Source organism: Anomalospiza imberbis, chromosome 10 (assembly GCF_031753505.1).
Source record: "Anomalospiza imberbis isolate Cuckoo-Finch-1a 21T00152 chromosome 10, ASM3175350v1, whole genome shotgun sequence".
Taxonomy (NCBI): Eukaryota; Metazoa; Chordata; class Aves; order Passeriformes; family Viduidae; genus Anomalospiza; species Anomalospiza imberbis.
This window is the reverse complement of record NC_089690.1, coordinates 18,865,141-18,873,830: the sequence shown is the minus strand read 5'-3', so window position 1 is coordinate 18,873,830 and position 8,690 is coordinate 18,865,141. Positions and strand designations below refer to the sequence as shown.

The 8,690-nt window shown below is 45.3% G+C and overlaps 1 protein-coding gene across 4 annotated transcripts in view; it reads left to right on the top strand.

The window, feature by feature from the left end:
• Positions 1-8,690, top strand: part of PXYLP1 (2-phosphoxylose phosphatase 1) — an 84,058-nt gene that overhangs the window by 34,907 nt on the left and 40,461 nt on the right. For 2 of the 4 annotated variants that reach the window (XM_068200997.1, XM_068200992.1), the window contains exon 1: positions 167-283. The exons of 1 other annotated variant lie outside the window; for it this stretch is intronic. The gene's annotated coding sequence lies outside the window, so the exon portion shown is untranslated. Of the gene's footprint in view, positions 1-166; positions 284-4,848; positions 5,153-8,690 lie in introns of those variants that run through there. One more of the 4 variants, XM_068200993.1, reaches the window with a different exon arrangement.

Sequence of the window (8,690 nt, the reverse complement as noted above, 5' to 3'; positions counted from 1 at the left end):
GGACCGTCCCGTCCCGGCCCGTCCCGGTCCATCCGGCCTGGCCCGTCCCGGTCCATCCGGCCCGGCCCGTCCCGGTCCATGCGGCCCGGCCGTGCCGTGCGGAGCTGCCCGCGCGGTGGCGGGGCGGCGGCGGCCGGCAGGGGGCGCGGGCGGGCGGCGTGGCCGGGGGGGCGGCGCCAGGGTGGGCCGGGCGCTCGGCGGGCGCGGAGCCGCGGCCGTGGCGTGGCGGCTCCGGCAGCTCCAGCTCCGGGCCCGGGAGGAGGTGTCGAGCGCGGAGAGGCAGGTAAGGGGCGGCTGGGGCAGCGCCTGGGGCGCGCCGCCGGGGAGCGCTGTGCCTGGTGCCCGGTACGCCGCTGCCGGGTCCGAGGTGCTCCGCTCCCCCGGTAGCGGCTCGGCGGAGCAGGCGGGCGGTCGCTGCCGACGCCCGGGGACAGCGGGGGTGCGGCCCGCGCCCGGCTCCGAGAGGGGTGGCGGGAGCGCTGCGGGCGCGGAGCCCCGGCCGGCCCGGCCTGGCGGGCGGGGGCTCGGCCGGCGGCCCCTCCGCGGGGCCTCGGGGCGGGTCAGCCCTGCAGCCCTGCCGCCGGACGGCAGCGCGGGCCGGGGCCGGGCTGTGCGAGACCCGCCGGCAGCGAGCCGTGTGCGAGCCGCTGTGTGCGAGCCGCTGTGTGCGAGCCCGTGTGTGCCAGCGGTGCAGGGCAGGGGCTGGCAGGGCTCGTCCCCCTGCGAGTCCCCGCGTGCAGAGCCTGGCTCGCGTGTGCCCACCTCGGCTGGCAGTGAGCGGGGCTGCTCGGCTACCGGGGCTGCTCGGCTACCGGGGCTGCTCGGCTACCGGGGCTGCTCCGGGTACCAGGGCTGCTCCGGCTACCGGGGCTGCTCCGGCTACCGGGGCTGCTCGGCTACCAGGGCTGCTCCGGGTACCAGGGCTGCTCCGGCTACCGGGGCTGCTCGGGTACCGGGGCTGCTCCGGCTACCGGGGCTGCTCGGCTACCGGGGCTACTCGGGTACCGGGACTTGCCATCCATTGCTGGCGGATACGCTGTGGCCGGAGTGGAGTAACTTCGTGAATCCACCTGTTTCCTGATGCCTCTTGTCTTTAGCGTGTCCCACAGCATCCTTTTCATCGCACGTACTTAACCTAGATATTTCTAGGGCCTTGAACAGACTTCTTGTATTTCTGTGCTGCAAGTTCCCGAAAAATAACCCTGAACGTTTTGACAAGCTTGGGCTTCTCATTGGAAGCGTATTCTGAGGTGGACATTGTCTTGGCCTTCGTGCAGAGTGTGGCCCTTAAAAGAAAACAAGACGAAACTCTGTGAAAGTGTGTTTTAAAATGCCAGGAAGTAAGGAGTAAACAATGCCTTTGTAAACACTGTAACCTGAATTTCTGGACTGATCACTTTACATAAAGTCTTTGAAATTACCGGGTAGGAAAAGCATGCGTCATGACTTTATAAGCCTTTTATTTTGTCTGGCATCATAGTCTCAGATGAGCATCTGAATACAGAACTTAAATTTTCTCTTCTACAAATTTTACAAAGATATTTTTATGTGATGAAAAAACCAGTACTGAATAAGTGGCTCTATCTTTGACTAACTGCAAAAGCTGTCACATATAATAAGTTATTGTGCCAGTATTACAATAGTAATGGGATATTAAACCAGCACATTTTGGCAGTAAGTAGCTGTAATGCTTATGCCCTGTTTTGACGTCTCTAGAAGGAGGATTAGCTCAGATAGTTTGTAGTGGGAGGGTGTGAGTGAGATGAAAAGCAAAAGCTGCTTAATTTTAATCTTCTCAAAAAGGTAACTACAAGTAGTGCACATGGTTAAAACACATATGGTGCTCTCTCTCTAATGGCTTTTAATTGTAGTATCTTGATTATGTTATGTAAACTCAGTAGTGCTGAAATACTATTTTTTATAAGATACAGTCCATACTGAAGGAGCTCCCTGTTCTGGGGCAAAGGAAGCATTGAGGGACAGAGGTGTCCTAGGGAAGGTCTGACAACAACAGATCTGTAAAATGGCTTTGGTGTAACTGAGGCTGTGTCTGTACCTGTGTGGAGGTGTGCCTCGGGTGAGGCTGCAGCCTTTAACTTAAATGGTTTAATTTTCCTGATTGGGAACTTCATTTTCTCTAACAGCTTTCTTTTGTCTTCTGAGCCTTTTTATTTTTTTTTTGTCTTGTTTTAGAGTTGGGCATCTTGGAGTGAAGAAACACAAAAAGCAATGCTTCATAGTGTGCAAAATCACTGTCCCCCATGAAGTATGCTTCCTCCAGTGGTTTTACAGGGGGTGTGTATTTTTACACACTTCCCATAACCTCCTTAGACAAAAGAAACCTAAAGTGTCCTGTGAGGTTTCTTATGTATGTCTTTTTTTTATTTTCACAGTCTCTTTGAAACTAGACTTTAGTTGAATTTTTTGGGATGATTTTTCTGAGGAAGTTGCAAATATTAAAAACGAAAAAAAATTCTTTTACATATAAATTCTTTGTATCTGAAGTGTGTCTGCATGTTATTGCCCAAGAAATGAATGGTGGATTCATGTGGTTCTAAGTGTGGTTTTTATCTGGATTTACAGTCAGTTCTAGTTGCATATTCTTGTCATCTCCCCACAATTTTATCTTTTGGCCAACAGTAGCATGTTGGCAATTAATTAAGTGGAAAACCACTGTGAGATGTGTGTTGCTCACAAGCATACATCACATGAGCATAGGAATTAAATGTTAAGCCACCTACTAACATATGCTTCATGATTTAGATTTTTGGTTTATGATGGATGCTACAGAGGAGGTGGTGGTACTTCAATTGTTCAGGTGGGTGGAGTCTTCAGGCCTGCCTCTACCAAAAGGACGAAGGTGCTCTCCCTAGGAGCTTGGGAGTGTGCACAAAATACACAGCTATTGCTTTGGCTGTTAAGAGAATCATTTGGTGAAGGAGGCATGAGCAGACTAAAGAAGCAGGAGTTTGCTATAGGGAATGCAGGAAGGATTTGGGAGTTACTGGTAGATAGTTACCAATAACGTGTAGGGAAAGAAATTGTGGCAGCCTGACAGGCACTGGGGCAGCACACACAAACAGCAGCATCAAGGGTGAGAAAAGAGCTGCTTAAAAAGAACCTCTGTGGTCCAAATGTTGGACAGAGAGTGTAGTTTGGGTCACAACTGTCCCAGCAGTGCATCACATTTGGCAAATGTTTGAACATAGCCTTTAATCTTGATTCCCTGGGAGAGGGAGGCAGTAAGTGAGCTTTGATTCACATTCAGAAGGGTATATTAAAAAAAAAAAACCCTCTGGCTTGGGTGGTAAATTATATACAAAAAAAAAGCCTTAAGTTTTGCAGCAAAAAGGGAAGAAATCTCAAATATTTGGGAGGAGACTTAAATGTAGATTTGATGCAAAATTTTTACTTGCATGGGTTTGAGAGTCATGGTAATTTTAATGTACTTGTATTAAAATATTGCAGTACTGATAAAATATGGTGCTTCAAAATGCATATTTTCTTATTTTCTCTGACATGCTTTTGAAAATGCTTTCCATAACAGGGAATGGAAATGCAGGTCAGTGTATGGCATAAGTTACACAGAACCAGAATTGGAAACAGCTGATCATAAAGCTGTGTGAAGGATGATGATGACTGACGGTTTCTGTAGCAGTTTTCCAGGACGATACTAGGAATGCTGTACAGACTGTGACATGCTTCATATTCTGTTAAAATCAGGCTGCACTTTGGTGAATCCCAAAGTGAGTCCCCTGATGCAAGCATTTAGCTTTGCTCACTATTTAGGGCAGAATAATTTGGGAAATTTTATTGTCTGAAATTTGTAGGGGAGGATACATGAGTCTTGACTTAAGTTAGTGTAGGAGCACACGGCTTGTTTTGTGCCATTGGGTTTAGGTTAGAATTCAGAATTCATGTTCTTGTTTGTCTTGAAAATATTGGATGTTCTCTGATTACGGCTGGGTGAGGCATTTTCTTGTTCAGTGAAGAAGTATAAGAGTGGGAAGGTGTACTGTGACAAATGGCACTTACAATTCTTTTTGAAAAAACAGATAATGCCTGAATCATCAATGTAATGGTTCATCCTAAGCAGCAAGAAAGAGAATTTTTTTTTGCATTGTGCAAGCTGATAATAGAAACATTTGCCAGCAGGGCTACAAAGGTAGATGGTAAGTGTGTGATTAGGCACTAAGTGGTTCTGATGACAGGCAGAGGATTCACTGCGTGATTGACATGCTATTTCATATTGATTAGAGAAGTAAACTGGGTTTTGAAAAGCTAGACAGCTGGCATATTTCTTAAAAGCTGCTGATTTTTGGAAGCTGAAATAATTAGGCTTGTTTGTGCCACATGGTGAACACTTCCAGAACGGCTGTCTGGAAATACTCATCAGTGGCTTATTTTCAACTGATCCATTCATAGTTTCTACAGCCACCCAAAACTTTAGCATAAACCAAGAATGAAGTCAGTTTCTCCCCAGAATTGTCACATTCATGGTTTCCCTTGTGAAAATAAAAACATAGACACCACAGCTGTGTGTCAGTGTGTGCAATAATAAATGTCCCAGTCCCCTGTGTAGTGCAAGATGCTGTGCTGTGCCTTGCTGATGCTGGCAGTGGCTGATGGGCACCCTGCAGACAGACAGCTGGTACCCTCAGAGGTTAATCATTGTTAAAAGGACAGAGTGATGCTGGCACTGGTTCTTGCACTTTGCCCTGTGTTTCTCATGCTTTATTCTCCTTCCCTGTGTCTGTGGTTGTGGTATTGGTTTGTCGATTGCTCCTGAGTCTGAACACAGCCTTGTGTTTCTCTCTCTGGTGCCTTTGGGTAACTTCATGGGGAGCTTCTGTGGGCTGATAAAATGTAAAACCAGCTAAGCAACTAAAGCAACAAAACCAAACAACAGAACTGTAGCCAAAGGGCCTTTCCAAGGAAATGCTGGGACATGATGTTTAATGCCAGCGCTGTTTACCTAAACCTATTTTTATTTTTCTTTTTGAAGCAGTAACTCTCCTGCCTGCACCTGTGTGCGTTCAGCTGTCTCACTCTGTAAGATGATGTGTTCCTAGTGGTTAGCTTGTGCTGCTGCCATGAGGATCCAGGGAAGAGCCAGGCATGCCCTTTTGCCAGCAGCGTGGCAGTTTTCCCAGTGTGTTGCCTGTGTTATTCCCCATTCAGCTCTCAAGCAGCCAGGCAAGCTGGCAGCTGTGCAGAGTGTTGTGGGGAGGGAAGGGCAGCAGAAAATGCTGACTATGTGCTAATGCATCTGTGTAATCACCATTCTGGGGTTAGATTGCAGGAAGATGACAAAACTGCTGAATAAAGTATGTTTGATCTTTTTTTTTCCTCTCCAGTATGAGTAGCAATGGGTAATAGTAGAATGTGTGGAGAAGCACAGGTTTTCCACTTGGAACACAAGTGTTTATCTGCCCTGTAATTTGGAATGCTTGAGATTTTATGGAAGTGGTTGAATATGGAAGTTTTGGGTGACCTGACATATAAAACCAGGATGGAACAGATGTCATGCCAGGCTATAGGCAGAAAAAAAATCTTTTGGGATGAGGGTCAAAATATAGCTTGAATGAAAAGATAGGATAGAGTAGAAATGTGATGGATAAAAATCGATGTCATCCCTTCCATCCCTCTTGCAACACTTATCAGGTTGTTGCGCTGCCATTTTTCACATCTATAATTAAGCTAATTTAGTAAAATGGTGTTTTACTACCCAGAAAGCTCTCAGTAGTGGCCAAATCACCAGATGTAAAATGGTGCATTTTAGGGTGAGCTGACAGCTGTGGGGGATGGCTGGGGCACTGGGTTCAAGTTCTGGCAGTTTGCCAGAGGGTGAGGGATGAAGGACCAGGTCAAGATGGGACACAAGACAGGATGGAGAGTGGGCTGAAGAGATAAAGGCTCCCCAAATCCATTCGGTTTGGATACTGTGAGCAAATCAACCTGTGTGAGCCCCTGAGGACCGGGGGTGTGTAATTTCCACCGGGAGGATATGTATGTGTGAGCTAGGGTATAAACTGACCCAGTAAAGGTCATTTGGAATTAAAAAAAGTACAGATTTGGGAATTCAGATCACATTCTGAAATCCAAATCTAACCTGAGAGGAAGAGCTGACAAGCAGTGAAAAATACTATCCTTAATGCTAGCATCATCTTGAACATTACATGGGATAAATTTGACTCAGTGTGGGAAAATAAGCATTTTTCTGTGTTTATGATCTTTCTTCACTGATCTGTTTATTCAACTTGTCTTCCCTGGTTGATCACAACTAGCTTTGAGTGCATCCCTGCAATGGTTACTTTCAGAGTAAGTGCCAGAAGAAGGTATTTGCCTCAGGACACAACCCCTGACACTGGGGCAGAGGGAGGCAGATTTCTGCTCAGAGGAAACATGCACAGGGGAGTGTTACAGCAGGAGATTGACTTGGTCAAACAATTAAAACTGTAAAAAGTAAAACCTGAACTTAAAAACAAACCCCAAAAATCATTTAATGATTCAGGCATGTTAACTGCTTTCCCTTCGTGTGCTTTTGGAGCTTTGATGTTATCAGATCAGCCACTGGCTGTGAACCGGGGGTGATTAGGATCTATGCTTATAGTTATGAGCATATGGTATATGGTTTTAAAACTGTAAGTTTAAAATAATTACATTCTGGTGCTGTTTTTAAAGAATTATTTAATTATCTCTATGTTCTAGAATGGTTTTGCTGCCAGTTAATATTCAGTTCTGGCCTAGAGCCATCAAAATCATAAGGTTTCCTTCAAGTTTCATAATACTGTTAAAATAGAGTTGCTCAGTTTCCTTTAAGGAAGTAAAAGAACTTCCTTTGGTTTTGTTTTTACTTTCTCTGCAGTTCAGAGGCTTGTATGACCTATTATTGCATAGGAAAAGGAGTAGGAATATGGGGACATTTCTGAAGTGGATAATAGAGAGTTGGGCTTGTGACAGATTTTCCTGGGTATTTACATTTGGCTCAAGCAGAGCCTCCAAAGTGATGTGCTGGACTGATGGGTTGGTATTGACTTCAAGTTTTTTAAGATTTCTACACAGTAGTGTAGAACATTGATCTTATTTCCAACCAAAAAGAGGCAATCAAAGCCAGATCAAAACACTTACTGAAAAGTTTGTCTGAACTGAAGAATCTCTTAAGCTAAGGGTTTACGTGGACCAAAAGAAACCAAAGTTAAGGACAGCTACTCCTGGAAATATTTCATGATCTCAAACATTTGCTGTTCAAATGAGTAAGCCACGTGAGACCTGTAAAGTCATAGCTGGAAAACCAAAGGCCAAAGTATGGGGACTTCCAACAGTTCATAAAAGGAATATGAAAATAAGAGGTTTTAAGCTAGCAAAGGGACTGCAGTGGTCTCTTCAATACTTAAGATTTGGGTATGCCATGAAGCCTGACTTGTTAAATAAGGGAATGGCTTGTGATCCATCATTATTTGAACTCTGTTGGAAGCTTTGTAATTTGACAGATTTTATTATAGATTGGATTTTATTGGTAGACTGTAACACAGCAGTGAAGCTTCTCTGTGGTTTGAGGGAAACAGTCCATGCTGTGTCTTGTTCTGTCCAAAATGCAGCTTCAGATTCAAACCCACATCCATCTTCAGGGACTGTGCAGGAGCCCTTAGAGCAGTGCTGGCTGTGCCAAACAGACACCTCTCCTGAAGGAGCTCACAGGTTCCTGAGGCTGCTGTGTGGAGCTTTCCTGTGTGTTTTCCATGCTGTGGAGCAGAGCTTGGGCATGGAGGTTCCTACCTAAAGTTCCCCAGAGTGAAGTGATACATAACAGCAGTGACTAAAAGTATGAATCAAAAGAGAGAGGATGTGTGAGCTGGCAAGCATGAATTTTGCTGCTGGCCACTGGTTTGTCCTCTGGTCTAAACAGATGTCTGAATCTGTGAGAAAGGAGAACATAAAGGGGTCTGCAGACAGCTTGGAATAAACATTCCATAATTGTTTCTATGTGCAGCCCTGAAACATTCCATAATTGTTTGTATGTGCAGCCCTGCTTTTTCCCTTTGTTTACTGTCAGAGCTAATTTAGACTTCTGTTAAATTCCTCCAGGCAGGGGCATGTCATCCCTGTGTCCTGGCTGGAGGGAGCACTGGATATTCTGTGTAAATAGGTCAGTGAAGCTGGTAGGAGCAAAAATGCCTTTGCTGTCAGGGTGCTGCCAGAGCCTGGGCACGAAGGCAGCAAGCTGTCTCCAAGCTGAGACTCTAAAGGGAAAGTGTTCTGGGAGAAAAGGAGACTGAATTTATAGTGGTTTTATTTATTTATTTTTGATGAAAGGATGTGCAGGATGTGGAAATAGTATTTGAATTGCAACTGTTAAGAACTTCTCTCACATATACTGATAATTCTAGGAATAGCAGAGAGCATGGAGAAGGAAAAGAGTGTTCTAGGGCAATGACTTCATTCCCAAATAATCAGATATTTAAAGTACCTTATATTTTGAAACGATGGTTTTCATCTCTAAATTAGTTCATATATTTACCTATATTTTTCTTATCAATAGTTCTAGGAACCACTGATTATGTAGAAACTGCAGTACTGATCCTGTTCAGTGACTTCATGTCAGAAATTATTGTATTTGGTCTTAAAAAACCCCCTGTGTTGCTATTCAAGTGTTTATGAGGGTATTTACAAATAATAATTGTGGTATT